We start from the raw sequence: 20587 nt of genomic DNA, 5'->3' as shown, positions 1-20587 counted from the left end.
TCATCGGCATAAAATGTGAACAAGTACATTTCGACAAATACAAACCTGACTGAATAGGACAGGTCCCACTGAGATTTGAACTCTGATCGCTGGATTCAGAGTCCAAAGCTAACCATTACACCATGGCACCACATTCCACATGCTTGCAACCACATAGTATGACACACCGGTTGCTAGCTAAGTAGGGTAGTGTAGGGTGTCATCGGCATAAAATGTAAACAAGTACATTTCTACAAATACAACCCTGACTTAATAGGATTCCACCGAGACCTGAACCCCTGATCGCTGGATTCAGAGTGCTAACCATTACACCATGGAGCCACAATGTATACTGTTTGGAACCACATACAGGCCCTGGGAGATCGCTACTATATTGACATATTTGCGGATCTTTACAGGGCTGTGATCAAGATCTTTTGGTATTTGGTTGTCATCATTGTAATAATGTTACCAGGCAGAATTGTGATAATTGATTGAGTTGATTACATAGATAACAGTGAGGCAATGAGAACAGTTCCACCGAGATTTGAACTCGGATCACTGGATTCAAAGTCCAGAGTGCTGACCATTACACCATGGAACCACGTACCACAAGTGTGGAGCCTCATACAACCACACACCAGTGGCTACCATAGTAGTCATAATCAGGATCGTTGTTACTCCTGATTAGTCCTCCTGGTTGTTGAAATGATCATGATTAGAGTGATTAGAGTCCCCTGTAGCCAGGTCTGGATGAAGATGACAGTCACTGTGGTTCTTTTTTCTGCTGTAACAATGTTCATTAGAGGCTGAATGATTGTTAAGTCTCCTGGGGAGGGATGGAAGAACAGCACTGTATGTTTGTGTTTACTGTTGTCATAGACCTCCTCCTCAGTTCAAATATGGTTTCTCTAGCTTTACGTCTTTCACTCGTCTTTTAAACCATCTGTCTTGCCTGTCCAAGATGTGCACATTGTTGTCCTCAAAAGAGTGTCACTTGTCCCTCAAGTATAGGTGAACTGCTGAGTCTTGCCCTGAAGAGCTGGCCCTCCTGTGTTGAATGATGCATTTGTTTAAGCCAGGAGTGTTTTGGTTTCCCCGCTGTACAGGTCTGTGCATTCCTCACTACTTTGGACTGGATAGACCAGGTTGCTCTTCTTGTGGGATCTATTGGCTGGACTAGTTTCTCTCTCCGCGTGTTGCTGGGTTTGAAAGCTACAGGCATATGGTGTTGGTTGAAAATCCTTCTGACTTCTCAGATACTCCTCAAGCATATGGAATGACAATTTTTTGGGGGTTGTTTCTTCTTCTTTACATCACTCACAGTGCTGGTGTTCTTATTGGTTCTTTTGACAAAGGACCAGTTAGGGTATCCACGAACTTTAAGTAAGTTCTTCAGGTGTTTGTGCTCTGTGTTTTTGGTCTTGGTACGAAAGAAGAGATTGAGATTCCTAATGGCATAAGGCATCTGCCACAGCCTCACTCTTGTTTACATGAAGAGGTCCCACCGAGATTTGAACTCGGATCACTGGATTCAGAGTCCAGAGTGCTAACCATTACACCATGGCACCACATTCCACATGCTCGCAACCACGTAGAATGACACACCGGTTGCTAGCTAAGTAGGGTAGTGTAGTGTGTCATCGGCATAAAATGTAAACAAGTACATTTCGACAAATACAACCCTGACTAAATAGGACAGGTCCCACCGAGATTTGAACTCTGATAGCTGGATTCAGAGTCCAAAGCTAACCATTACACCATGGCACCACATTCCACATGCTTGCAACCACATAGTATGACACACCGGTTGCTAGCTAAGTAGGGTAGTGTAGGGTGTCATCGGCATAAAATGTAAACAAGTACATTTCTACAAATCAACCCTGACTTAATAGGATTCCACCGAGACCTGAACCCCTGATCGCTGGATTCAGAGTGCTAACCATTACACCATGGAGCCACAATGTATACTGTTTGGAACCACATACAGGCCCTGGGAGATCGCTACTATATTGACATATTTGCGGATCTTTACAGGGCTGTGATCAAGATCTTTTGGTATTTGGTTGTCATCATTGTAAATTGTGATAATGTTACCAGGCAGAATTGTGATAATTGATTGAGTTGATTACATAGATAACAGTGAGGCAATGAGAACAGTTCCACCGAGATTTGAACTCGGATCACTGGATTCAAAGTCCAGAGTGCTGACCATTACACCATGGAACCACGTACCACAAGTGTGGAGCCTCATACAACCACACACCAGTGGCTACCAGTAGTCATAATCAGGATCGTTGTTACTCCTGATTAGTCCTCCTGGTTGTTGAAATGATCATGATTAGAGTGATTAGAGTCCCCTGTAGCCAGGTCTGGATGAAGATGACAGTCACTGTGGTTCTTTTTTCTGCTGTAACAATGTTCATTAGAGGCTGAATGATTGTTAAGTCTCCTGGGGAGGGATGGAAGAACAGCGCTGTATGTTTGTGTTTACTGTTGTCATAGACCTCCTCCTCAGTTCAAATATGGTTTCTCTAGCTTTACGTCTTTCACTCGTCTTTTAAACCAACTGTCTTGCCTGTCCAAGATGTGCACATTGTTGTCCTCAAAAGAGTGTCACTTGTCCCTCAAGTATAGGTGAACTGCTGAGTCTTGCCCTGAAGAGCTGGCCCTCCTGTGTTGAATGATGCATTTGTTTAAGCCAGGAGTGTTTTGGTTTCCCCGCTGTACAGGTCTGTGCATTCCTCACTACTTTGGACTGGATAGACCAGGTTGCTCTTCTTGTGGGATCTATTGGCTGGACTAGTTTCTCTCTCCGCGTGTTGCTGGGTTTGAAAGCTACAGGCATATGGTGTTGGTTGAAAATCCTTCTGACTTCTCAGATACTCCTCAAGCATATGGAATGACAATTTTTTGGGGGTTGTTTCTTCTTCTTTACATCACTCACAGTGCTGGTGTTCTTATGACAAAGGACCAGTTAGGGTATCCACGAACTTTAAGTAAGTTCTTCAGGTGTTTGTGCTCTGTGTCTTTGGTCTTGGTACGAAAGAAGAGATTGAGATTCCTAATGGCATAAGGCATCTGCCACTCCTGTTTACATGAAGAGGTCCCACCGAGATTTGATCTCGGATCGCTGGATTCAGAGTCCAGAGTGCTAACCATCACACCATGGCACCACATTCCACATGCTTGCAACCACATAGAATGACACACCGGTTGCTAGCTAAGTAGGGTAGTCTAGGGTGTCATCGGCATAAAATGTGAACAAGTACATTTCGACAAATACAACCCTGACTGAATAGGACAGGTCCCACTGAGATTTGAACTCTGATCGCTGGATTCAGAGTCCAAAGCTAACCATTACACCATGGCACCACATTCCACATGCTTGCAACCACATAGTATGACACACCGGTTGCTAGCTAAGTAGGGTAGTGTAGGGTGTCATCAGCATAAAATGTAAACAAGTACATTTCTACAAATACAACCCTGACTTAATAGGATTCCACCGAGACCTGAACCCCTGATCGCTAGATTCAGAATGCTAACCATTACACCATGGAGCCACAATGTATACTGTTTGGAACCACATACAGGCCCTGGGAGATCGATATTTGCGGATCTTTACAGTGCTGTGATCAAGATCTTTTGGTATTTGGTTGTCATCATTGTAAATTGTGATAATGTTAGCAGGCAGGATTGTGATAATTGATTGAGTTGATTACATAGATAACAGTGAGGCAATGAGAACAGTTCCACCGAGATTTGAACTCGGATCACTGGATTCAAAGTCCAGAGTGCTGACCATTACACCATGGAACCACGTACAACAAGTGTGGAGCCTCATACAACCACACACCAGTGGCTACCATAGTAGTCATAATCAGGATCGTTGTTACTCCTGATTAGTCCTCCTGGTTGTTGAAATGATCATGATTAGAGTGATTAGAGTCCCCTGTAGCCAGGTCTGGATGAAGATGACAGTCACTGTGGTTCTTTTTTCTGCTGTAACAATGTTCATTAGAGGCTGAATGATTGTTAAGTCTCCTGGGGAGGGATGGAAGAACAGCGCTGTATGTTTGTGTTTACTGTTGTCATAGACCTCCTCCTCAGTTCAAATATGGTTTCTCTAGCTTTACGTCTTTCACTCGTCTTTTAAACCAACTGTCTTGCCTGTCCAAGATGTGCACATTGTTGTCCTCAAAAGAGTGTCACTTGTCCCTCAAGTATAGGTGAACTGCTGAGTCTTGCCCTGAAGAGCTGGCCCTCCTGTGTTGAATGATGCATTTGTTTAAGCCAGGAGTGTTTTGGTTTCCCCGCTGTACAGGTCTGTGCATTCCTCACTACTTTGGACTGGATAGACCAGGTTGCTCTTCTTGTGGGATCTATTGGCTGGACTAGTTTCTCTCTCCGCGTGTTGCTGGGTTTGAAAGCTACAGGCATATGGTGTTGGTTGAAAATCCTTCTGACTTCTCAGATACTCCTCAAGCATATGGAATGACAATTTTTTGGGGGTTGTTTCTTCTTCTTTACATCACTCACAGTGCTGGTGTTCTTATGACAAAGGACCAGTTAGGGTATCCACGAACTTTAAGTAAGTTCTTCAGGTGTTTGTGCTCTGTGTCTTTGGTCTTGGTACGAAAGAAGAGATTGAGATTCCTAATGGCATAAGGCATCTGCCACTCCTGTTTACATGAAGAGGTCCCACCGAGATTTGATCTCGGATCGCTGGATTCAGAGTCCAGAGTGCTAACCATCACACCATGGCACCACATTCCACATGCTTGCAACCACATAGAATGACACACCGGTTGCTAGCTAAGTAGGGTAGTCTAGGGTGTCATCGGCATAAAATGTGAACAAGTACATTTCGACAAATACAACCCTGACTGAATAGGACAGGTCCCACTGAGATTTGAACTCTGATCGCTGGATTCAGAGTCCAAAGCTAACCATTACACCATGGCACCACATTCCACATGCTTGCAACCACATAGTATGACACACCGGTTGCTAGCTAAGTAGGGTAGTGTAGGGTGTCATCAGCATAAAATGTAAACAAGTACATTTCTACAAATACAACCCTGACTTAATAGGATTCCACCGAGACCTGAACCCCTGATCGCTAGATTCAGAATGCTAACCATTACACCATGGAGCCACAATGTATACTGTTTGGAACCACATACAGGCCCTGGGAGATTGCTACTATATTGACATATTTGCGGATCTTTACAGGGCTGTGATCAAGATCTCTTGGTATTTGGTTGTCATCATTGTAATAATGTTACCAGGCAGAATTGTGATAATTGATTGAGTTGATTACATAGATAACAGTGAGGCAATGAGAACAGTTCCACCGAGATTTGAACTCGGATCACTGGATTCAAAGTCCAGAGTGCTGACCATTACACAATGGAACCACGTACCACAAGTGTGGAGCCTCATACAACCACACACCAGTGGCTACCATAGTAGTCATAATCAGGATCGTTGTTACTCCTGATTAGTCCTCCTGGTTGTTGAAATGATCATGATTAGAGTGATTAGAGTCCCCTGTAGCCAGGTCTGGATGAAGATGACAGTCACTGTGGTTCTTTTTTCTGCTGTAACAATGTTCATTAGAGGCTGAATGATTGTTAAGTCTCCTGGGGAGGGATGGAAGAACAGCACTGTATGTTTGTGTTTACTGTTGTCATAGACCTCCTCCTCAGTTCAAATAGGGTTTCTCTAGCTTTACGTCTTTCACTCGTCTTTTAAACCATCTGTCTTGCCTGTCCAAGATGTGCACATTGTTGTCCTCAAAAGAGTGTCACTTGTCCCTCAAGTATAGGTGAACTGCTGAGTCTTGCCCTGAAGAGCTGGCCCTCCTGTGTTGAATGATGCATTTGTTTAAGCCAGGAGTGTTTTGGTTTCCCCGCTGTACAGGTCTGTGCATTCCTCACTACTTTGGACTGGATAGACCAGGTTGCTCTTCTTGTGGGATCTATTGGCTGGACTAGTTTCTCTCTCCGCGTGTTGCTGGGTTTGAAAGCTACAGGCATATGGTGTTGGTTGAAAATCCTTCTGACTTCTCAGATACTCCTCAAGCATATGGAATGACAATTTTTTGGGGGTTGTTTCTTCTTCTTTACATCACTCACAGTGCTGGTGTTCTTATGACAAAGGACCAGTTAGGGTATCCACGAACTTTAAGTAAGTTCTTCAGGTGTTTGTGCTCTGTGTCTTTGGTCTTGGTACGAAAGAAGAGATTGAGATTCCTAATGGCATAAGGCATCTGCCACTCCTGTTTACATGAAGAGGTCCCACCGAGATTTGATCTCGGATCGCTGGATTCAGAGTCCAGAGTGCTAACCATCACACCATGGCACCACATTCCACATGCTTGCAACCACATAGAATGACACACCGGTTGCTAGCTAAGTAGGGTAGTCTAGGGTGTCATCGGCATAAAATGTGAACAAGTACATTTCGACAAATACAACCCTGACTGAATAGGACAGGTCCCACTGAGATTTGAACTCTGATCGCTGGATTCAGAGTCCAAAGCTAACCATTACACCATGGCACCACATTCCACATGCTTGCAACCACATAGTATGACACACCGGTTGCTAGCTAAGTAGGGTAGTGTAGGGTGTCATCAGCATAAAATGTAAACAAGTACATTTCTACAAATACAACCCTGACTTAATAGGATTCCACCGAGACCTGAACCCCTGATCGCTAGATTCAGAATGCTAACCATTACACCATGGAGCCACAATGTATACTGTTTGGAACCACATACAGGCCCTGGGAGATCGATATTTGCGGATCTTTACAGTGCTGTGATCAAGATCTTTTGGTATTTGGTTGTCATCATTGTAAATTGTGATAATGTTAGCAGGCAGGATTGTGATAATTGATTGAGTTGATTACATAGATAACAGTGAGGCAATGAGAACAGTTCCACCGAGATTTGAACTCGGATCACTGGATTCAAAGTCCAGAGTGCTGACCATTACACCATGGAACCACGTACAACAAGTGTGGAGCCTCATACAACCACACACCAGTGGCTACCATAGTAGTCATAATCAGGATCGTTGTTACTCCTGATTAGTCCTCCTGGTTGTTGAAATGATCATGATTAGAGTGATTAGAGTCCCCTGTAGCCAGGTCTGGATGAAGATGACAGTCACTGTGGTTCTTTTTTCTGCTGTAACAATGTTCATTAGAGGCTGAATGATTGTTAAGTCTCCTGGGGAGGGATGGAAGAACAGCGCTGTATGTTTGTGTTTACTGTTGTCATAGACCTCCTCCTCAGTTCAAATATGGTTTCTCTAGCTTTACGTCTTTCACTCGTCTTTTAAACCAACTGTCTTGCCTGTCCAAGATGTGCACATTGTTGTCCTCAAAAGAGTGTCACTTGTCCCTCAAGTATAGGTGAACTGCTGAGTCTTGCCCTGAAGAGCTGGCCCTCCTGTGTTGAATGATGCATTTGTTTAAGCCAGGAGTGTTTTGGTTTCCCCGCTGTACAGGTCTGTGCATTCCTCACTACTTTGGACTGGATAGACCAGGTTGCTCTTCTTGTGGGATCTATTGGCTGGACTAGTTTCTCTCTCCGCGTGTTGCTGGGTTTGAAAGCTACAGGCATATGGTGTTGGTTGAAAATCCTTCTGACTTCTCAGATACTCCTCAAGCATATGGAATGACAATTTTTTGGGGGTTGTTTCTTCTTCTTTACATCACTCACAGTGCTGGTGTTCTTATTGGTTCTTTTGACAAAGGACCAGTTAGGGTATCCACGAACTTTAAGTAAGTTCTTCAGGTGTTTGTGCTCTGTGTTTTTGGTCTTGGTACGAAAGAAGAGATTGAGATTCCTAATGGCATAAGGCATCTGCCACAGCCTCACTCTTGTTTACATGAAGAGGTCCCACCGAGATTTGAACTCGGATCGCTGGATTCAGAGTCCAGAGTGCTAACCATTACACCATGGCACCACATCCCACATGCTCGCAACCACGTAGAATGACACACCGGTTGCTAGCTAAGTAGGGTAGTGTAGTGTGTCATCGGCATAAAATGTAAACAAGTACATTTCGACAAATACAACCCTGACTAAATAGGACAGGTCCCACCGAGATTTGAACTCAGATCGCTGGATTCAGAGTCCAGAGTGCTAACCATTACACCATGGCACCTCATTCCACATAATTGCAACCACATAGAATGACACACCGGTTGCTAGCTAAGTAGGATAGTCTAGGGTGTCATCGGCATAAAATGTGAACAAGTACATTTCGACAAATACAAACCTGACTGAATAGGACAGGTCCCACTGAGATTTGAACTCTGATCGCTGGATTCAGAGTCCAAAGCTAACCATTACACCATGGCACCACATTCCACATGCTTGCAACCACATAGTATGACACACCGGTTGCTAGCTAAGTAGGGTAGTGTAGGGTGTCATCGGCATAAAATGTAAACAAGTACATTTCTACAAATCAACCCTGACTTAATAGGATTCCACCGAGACCTGAACCCCTGATCGCTGGATTCAGAGTGCTAACCATTACACCATGGAGCCACAATGTATACTGTTTGGAACCACATACAGGCCCTGGGAGATCGCTACTATATTGACATATTTGCGGATCTTTACAGGGCTGTGATCAAGATCTTTTGGTATTTGGTTGTCATCATTGTAATAATGTTACCAGGCAGAATTGTGATAATCGATTGAGTTGATTACATAGATAACAGTGAGGCAATGAGAACAGTTCCACCGAGATTTGAACTCGGATCACTGGATTCAAAGTCCAGAGTGCTGACCATTACACCATGGAACCACGTACAACAAGTGTGGAGCCTCATACAACCACACACCAGTGGCTACCATAGTAGTCATAATCAGGATCGTTGTTACTCCTGATTAGTCCTCCTGGTTGTTGAAATGATCATGATTAGAGTGATTAGAGTCCCCTGTAGCCAGGTCTGGATGAAGATGACAGTCACTGTGGTTCTTTTTTCTGCTGTAACAATGTTCATTAGAGGCTGAATGATTGTTAAGTCTCCTGGGGAGGGATGGAAGAACAGCACTGTATGTTTGTGTTTACTGTTGTCATAGACCTCCTCCTCAGTTCAAATATGGTTTCTCTAGCTTTACGTCTTTCACTCGTCTTTTAAACCATCTGTCTTGCCTGTCCAAGATGTGCACATTGTTGTCCTCAAAAGAGTGTCACTTGTCCCTCAAGTATAGGTGAACTGCTGAGTCTTGCCCTGAAGAGCTGGCCCTCCTGTGTTGAATGATGCATTTGTTTAAGCCAGGAGTGTTTTGGTTTCCCCGCTGTACAGGTCTGTGCATTCCTCACTACTTTGGACTGGATAGACCAGGTTGCTCTTCTTGTGGGATCTATTGGCTGGACTAGTTTCTCTCTCCGCGTGTTGCTGGGTTTGAAAGCTACAGGCATATGGTGTTGGTTGAAAATCCTTCTGACTTCTCAGATACTCCTCAAGCATATGGAATGACAATTTTTTGGGGGTTGTTTCTTCTTCTTTACATCACTCACAGTGCTGGTGTTCTTATGACAAAGGACCAGTTAGGGTATCCACAAACTTTAAGTAAGTTCTTCAGGTGTTTGTGCTCTGTGTCTTTGGTCTTGGTACGAAAGAAGAGATTGAGATTCCTAATGGCATAAGGCATCTGCCACTCCTGTTTACATGAAGAGGTCCCACCGAGATTTGAACTCGGATCGCTGGATTCAGAGTCCAGAGTGCTAACCATTACACCATGGCACCACATTCCACATGCTCGCAACCACGTAGAATGACACACCGGTTGCTAGCTAAGTAGGGTAGTGTAGTGTGTCATCGGCATAAAATGTAAACAAGTACATTTCGACAAATACAACCCTGACTAAAGAGGACAGGTCCCACCGAGATTTGAACTCGGATCGCTGGATTCAGAGTCCAGAGTGCTAACCATTACACCATGGCACCACATTCCACATGCTTGCAACCACATAGTATGACACACCGGTTGCTAGCTAAGTAGGGTAGTCTAGGGTGTCATCGGCATAAAATGTGAACAAGTACATTTCGACAAATACAAACCTGACTGAATAGGACAGGTCCCACTGAGATTTGAACTCTGATCGCTGGATTCAGAGTCCAAAGCTAACCATTACACCATGGCACCACATTCCACATGCTTGCAACCACATAGTATGACACACCGGTTGCTAGCTAAGTAGGGTAGTGTAGGGTGTCATCGGCATAAAATGTAAACAAGTACATTTCTACAAATCAACCCTGACTTAATAGGATTCCACCGAGACCTGAACCCCTGATCGCTGGATTCAGAGTGCTAACCATTACACCATGGAGCCACAATGTATACTGTTTGGAACCACATACAGGCCCTGGGAGATTGCTACTATATTGACATATTTGCGGATCTTTACAGGGCTGTGATCAAGATCTTTTGGTATTTGGTTGTCATCATTGTAATAATGTTACCAGGCAGAATTGTGATAATTGATTGAGTTGATTACATAGATAACAGTGAGGCAATGAGAACAGTTCCACCGAGATTTGAACTCGGATCACTGGATTCAAAGTCCAGAGTGCTGACCATTACACCATGGCACCACATTCCACATGCTCGCAACCACGTAGAATGACACACCGGTTGCTAGCTAAGTAGGGTAGTGTAGTGTGTCATCGGCATAAAATGTAAACAAGTACATTTCGACAAATACAACCCTGACTAAAGAGAGGGTCCCACCGAGATTTGAACTCGGATCGCTGGATTCAGAGTCCAGAGTGCTAACCATTACACCATGGCACCACATTCCACATGCTTGCAACCACATAGTATGACACACCGGTTGCTAGCTAAGTAGGGTAGTCTAGGGTGTCATCGGCATAAAATGTGAACAAGTACATTTCGACAAATACAAACCTGACTGAATAGGACAGGTCCCACTGAGATTTGAACTCTGATCGCTGGATTCAGAGTCCAAAGCTAACCATTACACCATGGCACCACATTCCACATGCTTGCAACCACATAGTATGACACACCGGTTGCTAGCTAAGTAGGGTAGTGTAGGGTGTCATCGGCATAAAATGTAAACAAGTACATTTCTACAAATCAACCCTGACTTAATAGGATTCCACCGAGACCTGAACCCCTGATCGCTGGATTCAGAGTGCTAACCATTACACCATGGAGCCACAATGTATACTGTTTGGAACCACATACAGGCCCTGGGAGATTGCTACTATATTGACATATTTGCGGATCTTTACAGGGCTGTGATCAAGATCTTTTGGTATTTGGTTGTCATCATTGTAATAATGTTACCAGGCAGAATTGTGATAATTGATTGAGTTGATTACATAGATAACAGTGAGGCAATGAGAACAGTTCCACCGAGATTTGAACTCGGATCACTGGATTCAAAGTCCAGAGTGCTGACCATTACACCATGGAACCACGTACCACAAGTGTGGAGCCTCATACAACCACACACCAGTGGCTACCATAGTAGTCATAATCAGGATCGTTGTTACTCCTGATTAGTCCTCCTGGTTGTTGAAATGATCATGATTAGAGTGATTAGAGTCCCCTGTAGCCAGGTCTGGATGAAGATGACAGTCACTGTGGTTCTTTTTTCTGCTGTAACAATGTTCATTAGAGGCTGAATGATTGTTAAGTCTCCTGGGGAGGGATGGAAGAACAGCACTGTATGTTTGTGTTTACTGTTGTCATAGACCTCCTCCTCAGTTCAAATATGGTTTCTCTAGCTTTACGTCTTTCACTCGTCTTTTAAACCATCTGTCTTGCCTGTCCAAGATGTGCACATTGTTGTCCTCAAAAGAGTGTCACTTGTCCCTCAAGTATAGGTGAACTGCTGAGTCTTGCCCTGAAGAGCTGGCCCTCCTGTGTTGAATGATGCATTTGTTTAAGCCAGGAGTGTTTTGGTTTCCCCGCTGTACAGGTCTGTGCATTCCTCACTACTTTGGACTGGATAGACCAGGTTGCTCTTCTTGTGGGATCTATTGGCTGGACTAGTTTCTCTCTCCGCGTGTTGCTGGGTTTGAAAGCTACAGGCATATGGTGTTGGTTGAAAATCCTTCTGACTTCTCAGATACTCCTCAAGCATATGGAATGACAATTTTTTGGGGGTTGTTTCTTCTTCTTTACATCACTCACAGTGCTGGTGTTCTTATGACAAAGGACCAGTTAGGGTATCCACAAACTTTAAGTAAGTTCTTCAGGTGTTTGTGCTCTGTGTCTTTGGTCTTGGTACGAAAGAAGAGATTGAGATTCCTAATGGCATAAGGCATCTGCCACTCCTGTTTACATGAAGAGGTCCCACCGAGATTTGAACTCGGATCGCTGGATTCAGAGTCCAGAGTGCTAACCATTACACCATGGCACCACATTCCACATGCTCGCAACCACGTAGAATGACACACCGGTTGCTAGCTAAGTAGGGTAGTGTAGTGTGTCATCGGCATAAAATGTAAACAAGTACATTTCGACAAATACAACCCTGACTAAAGAGGACAGGTCCCACCGAGATTTGAACTCGGATCGCTGGATTCAGAGTCCAGAGTGCTAACCATTACACCATGGCACCACATTCCACATGCTTGCAACCACATAGTATGACACACCGGTTGCTAGCTAAGTAGGGTAGTCTAGGGTGTCATCGGCATAAAATGTGAACAAGTACATTTCGACAAATACAAACCTGACTGAATAGGACAGGTCCCACTGAGATTTGAACTCTGATCGCTGGATTCAGAGTCCAAAGCTAACCATTACACCATGGCACCACATTCCACATGCTTGCAACCACATAGTATGACACACCGGTTGCTAGCTAAGTAGGGTAGTGTAGGGTGTCATCGGCATAAAATGTAAACAAGTACATTTCTACAAATCAACCCTGACTTAATAGGATTCCACCGAGACCTGAACCCCTGATCGCTGGATTCAGAGTGCTAACCATTACACCATGGAGCCACAATGTATACTGTTTGGAACCACATACAGGCCCTGGGAGATTGCTACTATATTGACATATTTGCGGATCTTTACAGGGCTGTGATCAAGATCTTTTGGTATTTGGTTGTCATCATTGTAATAATGTTACCAGGCAGAATTGTGATAATTGATTGAGTTGATTACATAGATAACAGTGAGGCAATGAGAACAGTTCCACCGAGATTTGAACTCGGATCACTGGATTCAAAGTCCAGAGTGCTGACCATTACACCATGGCACCACATTTCACATGCTCGCAACCACGTAGAATGACACACCGGTTGCTAGCTAAGTAGGGTAGTGTAGTGTGTCATCGGCATAAAATGTAAACAAGTACATTTCGACAAATACAACCCTGACTAAAGAGGACAGGTCCCACCGAGATTTGAACTCTGATCGCTGGATTCAGAGTCCAGAGTGCTAACCATTACACCATGGCACCACATTCCACATGCTTGCAACCACATAGTATGACACACCGGTTGCTAGCTAAGTAGGGTAGTCTAGGGTGTCATCGGCATAAAATGTGAACAAGTACATTTCGACAAATACAAACCTGACTGAATAGGACAGGTCCCACTGAGATTTGAACTCTGATCGCTGGATTCAGAGTCCAAAGCTAACCATTACACCATGGCACCACATTCCACATGCTTGCAACCACATAGTATGACACACCGGTTGCTAGCTAAGTAGGGTAGTGTAGGGTGTCATCGGCATAAAATGTAAACAAGTACATTTCTACAAATCAACCCTGACTTAATAGGATTCCACCGAGACCTGAACCCCTGATCGCTGGATTCAGAGTGCTAACCATTACACCATGGAGCCACAATGTATACTGTTTGGAACCACATACAGGCCCTGGGAGATTGCTACTATATTGACATATTTGCGGATCTTTACAGGGCTGTGATCAAGATCTTTTGGTATTTGGTTGTCATCATTGTAATAATGTTACCAGGCAGAATTGTGATAATTGATTGAGTTGATTACATAGATAACAGTGAGGCAATGAGAACAGTTCCACCGAGATTTGAACTCGGATCACTGGATTCAAAGTCCAGAGTGCTGACCATTACACCATGGCACCACATTTCACATGCTCGCAACCACGTAGAATGACACACCGGTTGCTAGCTAAGTAGGGTAGTGTAGTGTGTCATCGGCATAAAATGTAAACAAGTACATTTCGACAAATACAACCCTGACTAAAGAGGACAGGTCCCACCGAGATTTGAACTCGGATCGCTGGATTCAGAGTCCAGAGTGCTAACCATTACACCATGGCACCACATTCCACATGCTTGCAACCACATAGTATGACACACCGGTTGCTAGCTAAGTAGGGTAGTCTAGGGTGTCATCGGCATAAAATGTGAACAAGTACATTTCGACAAATACAAACCTGACTGAATAGGACAGGTCCCACTGAGATTTGAACTCTGATCGCTGGATTCAGAGTCCAAAGCTAACCATTACACCATGGCACCACATTCCACATGCTTGCAACCACATAGTATGACACACCGGTTGCTAGCTAAGTAGGGTAGTGTAGGGTGTCATCGGCATAAAATGTAAACAAGTACATTTCTACAAATCAACCCTGACTTAATAGGATTCCACCGAGACCTGAACCCCTGATCGCTGGATTCAGAGTGCTAACCATTACACCATGGAGCCACAATGTATACTGTTTGGAACCACATACAGGCCCTGGGAGATTGCTACTATATTGACATATTTGCGGATCTTTACAGGGCTGTGATCAAGATCTTTTGGTATTTGGTTGTCATCATTGTAATAATGTTACCAGGCAGAATTGTGATAATTGATTGAGTTGATTACATAGATAACAGTGAGGCAATGAGAACAGTTCCACCGAGATTTGAACTCGGATCACTGGATTCAAAGTCCAGAGTGCTGACCATTACACCATGGAACCACGTACCACAAGTGTGGAGCCTCATACAACCACACACCAGTGGCTACCATAGTAGTCATAATCAGGATCGTTGTTACTCCTGATTAGTCCTCCTGGTTGTTGAAATGATCATGATTAGAGTGATTAGAGTCCCCTGTAGCCAGGTCTGGATGAAGATGACAGTCACTGTGGTTCTTTTTTCTGCTGTAACAATGTTCATTAGAGGCTGAATGATTGTTAAGTCTCCTGGGGAGGGATGGAAGAACAGCACTGTATGTTTGTGTTTACTGTTGTCATAGACCTCCTCCTCAGTTCAAATATGGTTTCTCTAGCTTTACGTCTTTCACTCGTCTTTTAAACCATCTGTCTTGCCTGTCCAAGATGTGCACATTGTTGTCCTCAAAAGAGTGTCACTTGTCCCTCAAGTATAGGTGAACTGCTGAGTCTTGCCCTGAAGAGCTGGCCCTCCTGTGTTGAATGATGCATTTGTTTAAGCCAGGAGTGTTTTGGTTTCCCCGCTGTACAGGTCTGTGCATTCCTCACTACTTTGGACTGGATAGACCAGGTTGCTCTTCTTGTGGGATCTATTGGCTGGACTAGTTTCTCTCTCCGCGTGTTGCTGGGTTTGAAAGCTACAGGCATATGGTGTTGGTTGAAAATCCTTCTGACTTCTCAGATACTCCTCAAGCATATGGAATGACAATTTTTTGGGGGTTGTTTCTTCTTCTTTACATCACTCACAGTGCTGGTGTTCTTATGACAAAGGACCAGTTAGGGTATCCACAAACTTTAAGTAAGTTCTTCAGGTGTTTGTGCTCTGTGTCTTTGGTCTTGGTACGAAAGAAGAGATTGAGATTCCTAATGGCATAAGGCATCTGCCACTCCTGTTTACATGAAGAGGTCCCACCGAGATTTGAAGTCGGATCGCTGGATTCAGAGTCCAGAGTGCTAACCATTACACCATGGCACCACATTCCACATGCTCGCAACCACGTAGAATGACACACCGGTTGCTAGCTAAGTAGGGTAGTGTAGTGTGTCATCGGCATAAAATGTAAACAAGTACATTTCGACAAATACAACCCTGACTAAAGAGGACAGGTCCCACCGAGATTTGAACTCGGATCGCTGGATTCAGAGTCCAGAGTGCTAACCATTACACCATGGCACCACATTCCACATGCTTGCAACCACATAGTATGACACACCGGTTGCTAGCTAAGTAGGGTAGTCTAGGGTGTCATCGGCATAAAATGTGAACAAGTACATTTCGACAAATACAAACCTGACTGAATAGGACAGGTCCCACTGAGATTTGAACTCTGATCGCTGGATTCAGAGTCCAAAGCTAACCATTACACCATGGCACCACATTCCACATGCTTGCAACCACATAGTATGACACACCGGTTGCTAGCTAAGTAGGGTAGTGTAGGGTGTCATCGGCATAAAATGTAAACAAGTACATTTCTACAAATCAACCCTGACTTAATAGGATTCCACCGAGACCTGAACCCCTGATCGCTGGATTCAGAGTGCTAACCATTACACCATGGAGCCACAATGTATACTGTTTGGAACCACATACAGGCCCTGGGAGATTGCTACTATATTGACATATTTGCGGATCTTTACAGGGCTGTGATCAAGATCTTTTGGTATTTGGTTGTCATCATTGTAATAATGTTACCAGGCAGAATTGTGATAATTGATTGAGTTGATTACATAGATAACAGTGAGGCAATGAGAACAGTTCCACCGAGATTTGAACTCGGATCACTGGATTCAAAGTCCAGAGTGCTGACCATTACACCATGGCACCACATTCCACATGCTCGCAACCACGTAGAATGACACACCGGTTGCTAGCTAAGTAGGGTAGTGTAGTGTGTCATCGGCATAAAATGTAAACAAGTACATTTCGACAAATACAACCCTGACTAAAGAGGACAGGTCCCACCGAGATTTGAACTCGGATCGCTGGATTCAGAGTCCAGAGTGCTAACCATTACACCATGGCACCACATTCCACATGCTTGCAACCACATAGTATGACACACCGGTTGCTAGCTAAGTAGGGTAGTCTAGGGTGTCATCGGCATAAAATGTGAACAAGTACTTTTCGACAAATACAAACCTGACTGAATAGGACAGGTCCCACTGAGATTTGAACTCTGATCGCTGGATTCAGAGTCCAAAGCTAACCATTACACCATGGCACCACATTCCACATGCTTGCAACCACATAGTATGACACACCGGTTGCTAGCTAAGTAGGGTAGTGTAGGGTGTCATCGGCATAAAATGTAAACAAGTACATTTCTACAAATCAACCCTGACTTAATAGGATTCCACCGAGACCTGAACCCCTGATCGCTGGATTCAGAGTGCTAACCATTACACCATGGAGCCACAATGTATACTGTTTGGAACCACATACAGGCCCTGGGAGATCGCTACTATATTGACATATTTGCGGATCTTTACAGGGCTGTGATCAAGATCTTTTGGTATTTGGTTGTCATCATTGTAATAATGTTACCAGGCAGAATTGTGATAATCGATTGAGTTGATTACATAGATAACAGTGAGGCAATGAGAACAGTTCCACCGAGATTTGAACTCGGATCACTGGATTCAAAGTCCAGAGTGCTGACCATTACACCATGGAACCACGTACCACAAGTGTGGAGCCTCATACAACCACACACCAGTGGCTACCATAGTAGTCATAATCAGGATCGTTGTTACTCCTGATTAGTCCTCCTGGTTGTTGAAATGATCATGATTAGAGTGATTAGAGTCCCCTGTAGCCAGGTCTGGATGAAGATGACAGTCACTGTGGTTCTTTTTTCTGCTGTAACAATGTTCATTAGAGGCTGAATGATTGTTAAGTCTCCTGGGGAGGGATGGAAAAACAGCACTGTATGTTTGTGTTTACTGTTGTCATAGACCTCCTCCTCAGTTCAAATATGGTTTCTCTAGCTTTACGTCTTTCACTCGTCTTTTAAACCATCTGTCTTGCCTGTCCAAGATGTGCACATTGTTGTCCTCAAAAGAGTGTCACTTGTCCCTCAAGTATAGGTGAACTGCTGAGTCTTGCCCTGAAGAGCTGGCCCTCCTGTGTTGAATGATGCATTTGTTTAAGCCAGGAGTGTTTTGGTTTCCCCGCTGTACAGGTCTGTGCATTCCTCACTACTTTGGACTGGATAGACCAGGTTGCTCTTCTTGTGGGATCTATTGGCTGGACTAGTTTCTCTCTCCGCGTGTTGCTGGGTTTGAAAGCTACAGGCATATGGTGTTGGTTGAAAATCCTTCTGACTTCTCAGATACTCCTCAAGCATATGGAATGACAATTTTTTGGGGGTTGTTTCTTCTTCTTTACATCACTCACAGTGCTGGTGTTCTTATGACAAAGGACCAGTTAGGGTATCCACAAATTTTAAGTAAGTTCTTCAGGTGTTTGTGCTCTGTGTCTTTGGTCTTGGTACGAAAGAAGAGATTGAGATTCCTAATGGCATAAGGCATCTGCCACTCCTGTTTACATGAAGAGGTCCCACCGAGATTTGAACTCGGATCGCTGGATTCAGAGTCCAGAGTGCTAACCATTACACCATGGCACCACATTCCACATGCTCGCAACCACGTAGAATGACACACCGGTTGCTAGCTAAGTAGGGTAGTGTAGTGTGTCATCGGCATAAAATGTAAACAAGTACATTTCGACAAATACAACCCTGACTAAAGAGGACAGGTCCCACCGAGATTTGAACTCGGATCGCTGGATTCAGAGTCCAGAGTGCTAACCATTACACCATGGCACCACATTCCACATGCTTGCAACCACATAGTATGACACACCGGTTGCTAGCTAAGTAGGGTAGTCTAGGGTGTCATCGGCATAAAATGTGAACAAGTACATTTCGACAAATACAAACCTGACTGAATAGGACAGGTCCCACTGAGATTTGAACTCTGATCGCTGGATTCAGAGTCCAAAGCTAACCATTACACCATGGCACCACATTCCACATGCTTGCAACCACATAGTATGACACACCGGTTGCTAGCTAAGTAGGGTAGTGTAGGGTGTCATCGGCATAAAATGTAAACAAGTACATTTCTACAAATCAACCCTGACTTAATAGGATTCCACCGAGACCTGAACCCCTGATCGCTGGATTCAGAGTGCTAACCATTACACCATGGAGCCACAATGTATACTGTTTGGAACCACATACAGGCCCTGGGAGATTGCTACTATATTGACATATTTGCGGATCTTTACAGGGCTGTGATCAAGATCTTTTGGTATTTGGTTGTCATCATTGTAATAATGTTACCAGGCAGAATTGTGATAATTGATTGAGTTGATTACATAGATAACAGTGAGGCAATGAGAACAGTTCCACCGAGATTTGAACTCGGATCACTGGATTCAAAGTCCAGAGTGCTGACCATTACACCATGGAACCACGTACCACAAGTGTGGAGCCTCATACAACCACACACCAGTGGCTACCATAGTAGTCATAATCAGGATCGTTGTTACTCCTGATTAGTCCTCCTGGTTGTTGAAATGATCATGATTAGAGTGATTAGAGTCCCCTGTAGCCAGGTCTGGATGAAGATGACAGTCACTGTGGTTCTTTTTTCTGCTGTAACAATGTTCATTAGAGGCTGAATGATTGTTAAGTCTCCTGGGGAGGGATGGAAGAACAGCACTGTATGTTTGTGTTTACTGTTGTCATAGACCTCCTCCTCAGTTCAAATATGGTTTCTCTAGCTTTACGTCTTTCACTCGTCTTTTAAACCATCTGTCTTGCCTGTCCAAGATGTGCACATTGTTGTCCTCAAAAGAGTGTCACTTGTCCCTCAAGTATAGGTGAACTGCTGAGTCTTGCCCTGAAGAGCTGGCCCTCCTGTGTTGAATGATGCATTTGTTTAAGCCAGGAGTGTTTTGGTTTCCCCGCTGTACAGGTCTGTGCATTCCTCACTACTTTGGACTGGATAGACCAGGTTGCTCTTCTTGTGGGATCTATTGGCTGGACTAGTTTCTCTCTCCGCGTGTTGCTGGGTTTGAAAGCTACAGGCATATGGTGTTGGTTGAAAATCCTTCTGACTTCTCAGATACTCCTCAAGCATATGGAATGACAATTTTTTGGGGGTTGTTTCTTCTTCTTTACATCACTCACAGTGCTGGTGTTCTTATGACAAAGGACCAGTTAGGGTATCCACGAACTTTAAGTAAGTTCTTCAGGTGTTTGTGCTCTGTGTCTTTGGTCTTGGTACGAAAGAAGAGATTGAGATTCCTAATGGCATAAGGCATCTGCCACTCCTGTTTACATGAAGAGGTCCCACCGAGATTTGAACTGGGATCGCTGGATTCAGAGTCCAGAGTGCTAACCATTACACCATGGCACCAAAATCCACATTCTCGCAACCACGTAGAATGACACACCGGTTGCTAGCTAAGTAGGGTAGTGTAGTGTGTCATCGGCATAAAATGTAAACAAGTACATTTCGACAAATACAAACCTGACTGAATAGGACAGGTCCCACCGAGATTTGAACTCGGATCGCTGGATTCAGAGTCCAAAGCTAACCATAACACCATGGCACCACATTCCACATGC

General features: G+C 44.1%; 29 non-coding genes across 29 annotated transcripts; all 29 read right to left on the bottom strand.

Annotated features, from left to right (window-relative positions):
• Positions 1–511: 511 nt before the first annotated feature.
• trnaq-uug (transfer RNA glutamine (anticodon UUG)) lies at positions 512–583 on the bottom strand. Its single transcript has one exon. It is a non-coding gene; the product is annotated as a tRNA-Gln (tRNA).
• An 895-nt stretch (positions 584–1478) lies between these two features.
• On the bottom strand, positions 1479–1550 carry trnaq-cug (transfer RNA glutamine (anticodon CUG)). Its single transcript has one exon. It is a non-coding gene; the product is annotated as a tRNA-Gln (tRNA).
• Positions 1551–2136: 586 nt separating this feature from the next.
• On the bottom strand, positions 2137–2208 carry trnaq-uug (transfer RNA glutamine (anticodon UUG)). The gene has a single exon. It is a non-coding gene; the product is annotated as a tRNA-Gln (tRNA).
• Positions 2209–3729: 1521 nt separating this feature from the next.
• trnaq-uug (transfer RNA glutamine (anticodon UUG)) lies at positions 3730–3801 on the bottom strand. The gene has a single exon. It is a non-coding gene; the product is annotated as a tRNA-Gln (tRNA).
• A 1529-nt stretch (positions 3802–5330) lies between these two features.
• Positions 5331–5402, bottom strand: trnaq-uug (transfer RNA glutamine (anticodon UUG)). The gene has a single exon. It is a non-coding gene; the product is annotated as a tRNA-Gln (tRNA).
• A 1523-nt stretch (positions 5403–6925) lies between these two features.
• On the bottom strand, positions 6926–6997 carry trnaq-uug (transfer RNA glutamine (anticodon UUG)). The gene has a single exon. It is a non-coding gene; the product is annotated as a tRNA-Gln (tRNA).
• Positions 6998–7892: 895 nt separating this feature from the next.
• On the bottom strand, positions 7893–7964 carry trnaq-cug (transfer RNA glutamine (anticodon CUG)). The gene has a single exon. It is a non-coding gene; the product is annotated as a tRNA-Gln (tRNA).
• A 129-nt stretch (positions 7965–8093) lies between these two features.
• On the bottom strand, positions 8094–8165 carry trnaq-cug (transfer RNA glutamine (anticodon CUG)). The gene has a single exon. It is a non-coding gene; the product is annotated as a tRNA-Gln (tRNA).
• Positions 8166–8744: 579 nt separating this feature from the next.
• trnaq-uug (transfer RNA glutamine (anticodon UUG)) lies at positions 8745–8816 on the bottom strand. Its single transcript has one exon. It is a non-coding gene; the product is annotated as a tRNA-Gln (tRNA).
• Positions 8817–9693: 877 nt separating this feature from the next.
• Positions 9694–9765, bottom strand: trnaq-cug (transfer RNA glutamine (anticodon CUG)). The gene has a single exon. It is a non-coding gene; the product is annotated as a tRNA-Gln (tRNA).
• A 129-nt stretch (positions 9766–9894) lies between these two features.
• trnaq-cug (transfer RNA glutamine (anticodon CUG)) lies at positions 9895–9966 on the bottom strand. Its single transcript has one exon. It is a non-coding gene; the product is annotated as a tRNA-Gln (tRNA).
• Positions 9967–10545: 579 nt separating this feature from the next.
• trnaq-uug (transfer RNA glutamine (anticodon UUG)) lies at positions 10546–10617 on the bottom strand. The gene has a single exon. It is a non-coding gene; the product is annotated as a tRNA-Gln (tRNA).
• A 127-nt stretch (positions 10618–10744) lies between these two features.
• Positions 10745–10816, bottom strand: trnaq-cug (transfer RNA glutamine (anticodon CUG)). Its single transcript has one exon. It is a non-coding gene; the product is annotated as a tRNA-Gln (tRNA).
• Positions 10817–11395: 579 nt separating this feature from the next.
• On the bottom strand, positions 11396–11467 carry trnaq-uug (transfer RNA glutamine (anticodon UUG)). The gene has a single exon. It is a non-coding gene; the product is annotated as a tRNA-Gln (tRNA).
• An 877-nt stretch (positions 11468–12344) lies between these two features.
• On the bottom strand, positions 12345–12416 carry trnaq-cug (transfer RNA glutamine (anticodon CUG)). The gene has a single exon. It is a non-coding gene; the product is annotated as a tRNA-Gln (tRNA).
• A 129-nt stretch (positions 12417–12545) lies between these two features.
• Positions 12546–12617, bottom strand: trnaq-cug (transfer RNA glutamine (anticodon CUG)). The gene has a single exon. It is a non-coding gene; the product is annotated as a tRNA-Gln (tRNA).
• A 579-nt stretch (positions 12618–13196) lies between these two features.
• On the bottom strand, positions 13197–13268 carry trnaq-uug (transfer RNA glutamine (anticodon UUG)). Its single transcript has one exon. It is a non-coding gene; the product is annotated as a tRNA-Gln (tRNA).
• Positions 13269–13397: 129 nt separating this feature from the next.
• On the bottom strand, positions 13398–13469 carry trnaq-cug (transfer RNA glutamine (anticodon CUG)). Its single transcript has one exon. It is a non-coding gene; the product is annotated as a tRNA-Gln (tRNA).
• Positions 13470–14048: 579 nt separating this feature from the next.
• Positions 14049–14120, bottom strand: trnaq-uug (transfer RNA glutamine (anticodon UUG)). The gene has a single exon. It is a non-coding gene; the product is annotated as a tRNA-Gln (tRNA).
• Positions 14121–14249: 129 nt separating this feature from the next.
• On the bottom strand, positions 14250–14321 carry trnaq-cug (transfer RNA glutamine (anticodon CUG)). Its single transcript has one exon. It is a non-coding gene; the product is annotated as a tRNA-Gln (tRNA).
• A 579-nt stretch (positions 14322–14900) lies between these two features.
• Positions 14901–14972, bottom strand: trnaq-uug (transfer RNA glutamine (anticodon UUG)). Its single transcript has one exon. It is a non-coding gene; the product is annotated as a tRNA-Gln (tRNA).
• Positions 14973–15849: 877 nt separating this feature from the next.
• trnaq-cug (transfer RNA glutamine (anticodon CUG)) lies at positions 15850–15921 on the bottom strand. The gene has a single exon. It is a non-coding gene; the product is annotated as a tRNA-Gln (tRNA).
• Positions 15922–16050: 129 nt separating this feature from the next.
• trnaq-cug (transfer RNA glutamine (anticodon CUG)) lies at positions 16051–16122 on the bottom strand. The gene has a single exon. It is a non-coding gene; the product is annotated as a tRNA-Gln (tRNA).
• A 579-nt stretch (positions 16123–16701) lies between these two features.
• On the bottom strand, positions 16702–16773 carry trnaq-uug (transfer RNA glutamine (anticodon UUG)). The gene has a single exon. It is a non-coding gene; the product is annotated as a tRNA-Gln (tRNA).
• Positions 16774–16902: 129 nt separating this feature from the next.
• trnaq-cug (transfer RNA glutamine (anticodon CUG)) lies at positions 16903–16974 on the bottom strand. The gene has a single exon. It is a non-coding gene; the product is annotated as a tRNA-Gln (tRNA).
• Positions 16975–17553: 579 nt separating this feature from the next.
• Positions 17554–17625, bottom strand: trnaq-uug (transfer RNA glutamine (anticodon UUG)). The gene has a single exon. It is a non-coding gene; the product is annotated as a tRNA-Gln (tRNA).
• An 877-nt stretch (positions 17626–18502) lies between these two features.
• trnaq-cug (transfer RNA glutamine (anticodon CUG)) lies at positions 18503–18574 on the bottom strand. The gene has a single exon. It is a non-coding gene; the product is annotated as a tRNA-Gln (tRNA).
• Positions 18575–18703: 129 nt separating this feature from the next.
• trnaq-cug (transfer RNA glutamine (anticodon CUG)) lies at positions 18704–18775 on the bottom strand. Its single transcript has one exon. It is a non-coding gene; the product is annotated as a tRNA-Gln (tRNA).
• A 579-nt stretch (positions 18776–19354) lies between these two features.
• trnaq-uug (transfer RNA glutamine (anticodon UUG)) lies at positions 19355–19426 on the bottom strand. The gene has a single exon. It is a non-coding gene; the product is annotated as a tRNA-Gln (tRNA).
• Between the last annotated feature and the right edge of the window lie 1161 nt (positions 19427–20587).

The sequence above is a fragment of the Genypterus blacodes genome, unplaced genomic scaffold, assembly GCF_046128005.1.
Source record: "Genypterus blacodes isolate CSIRO-AG114 ecotype Tasmania unplaced genomic scaffold, CSIRO-AGI_Gbla_v1 ptg000008l_1, whole genome shotgun sequence".
Classification (NCBI taxonomy): domain Eukaryota; kingdom Metazoa; phylum Chordata; class Actinopteri; order Ophidiiformes; family Ophidiidae; genus Genypterus; species Genypterus blacodes.
Note: the sequence above shows the minus strand (reverse complement) of the source record. Positions and strands in the feature narration are given on the sequence as shown.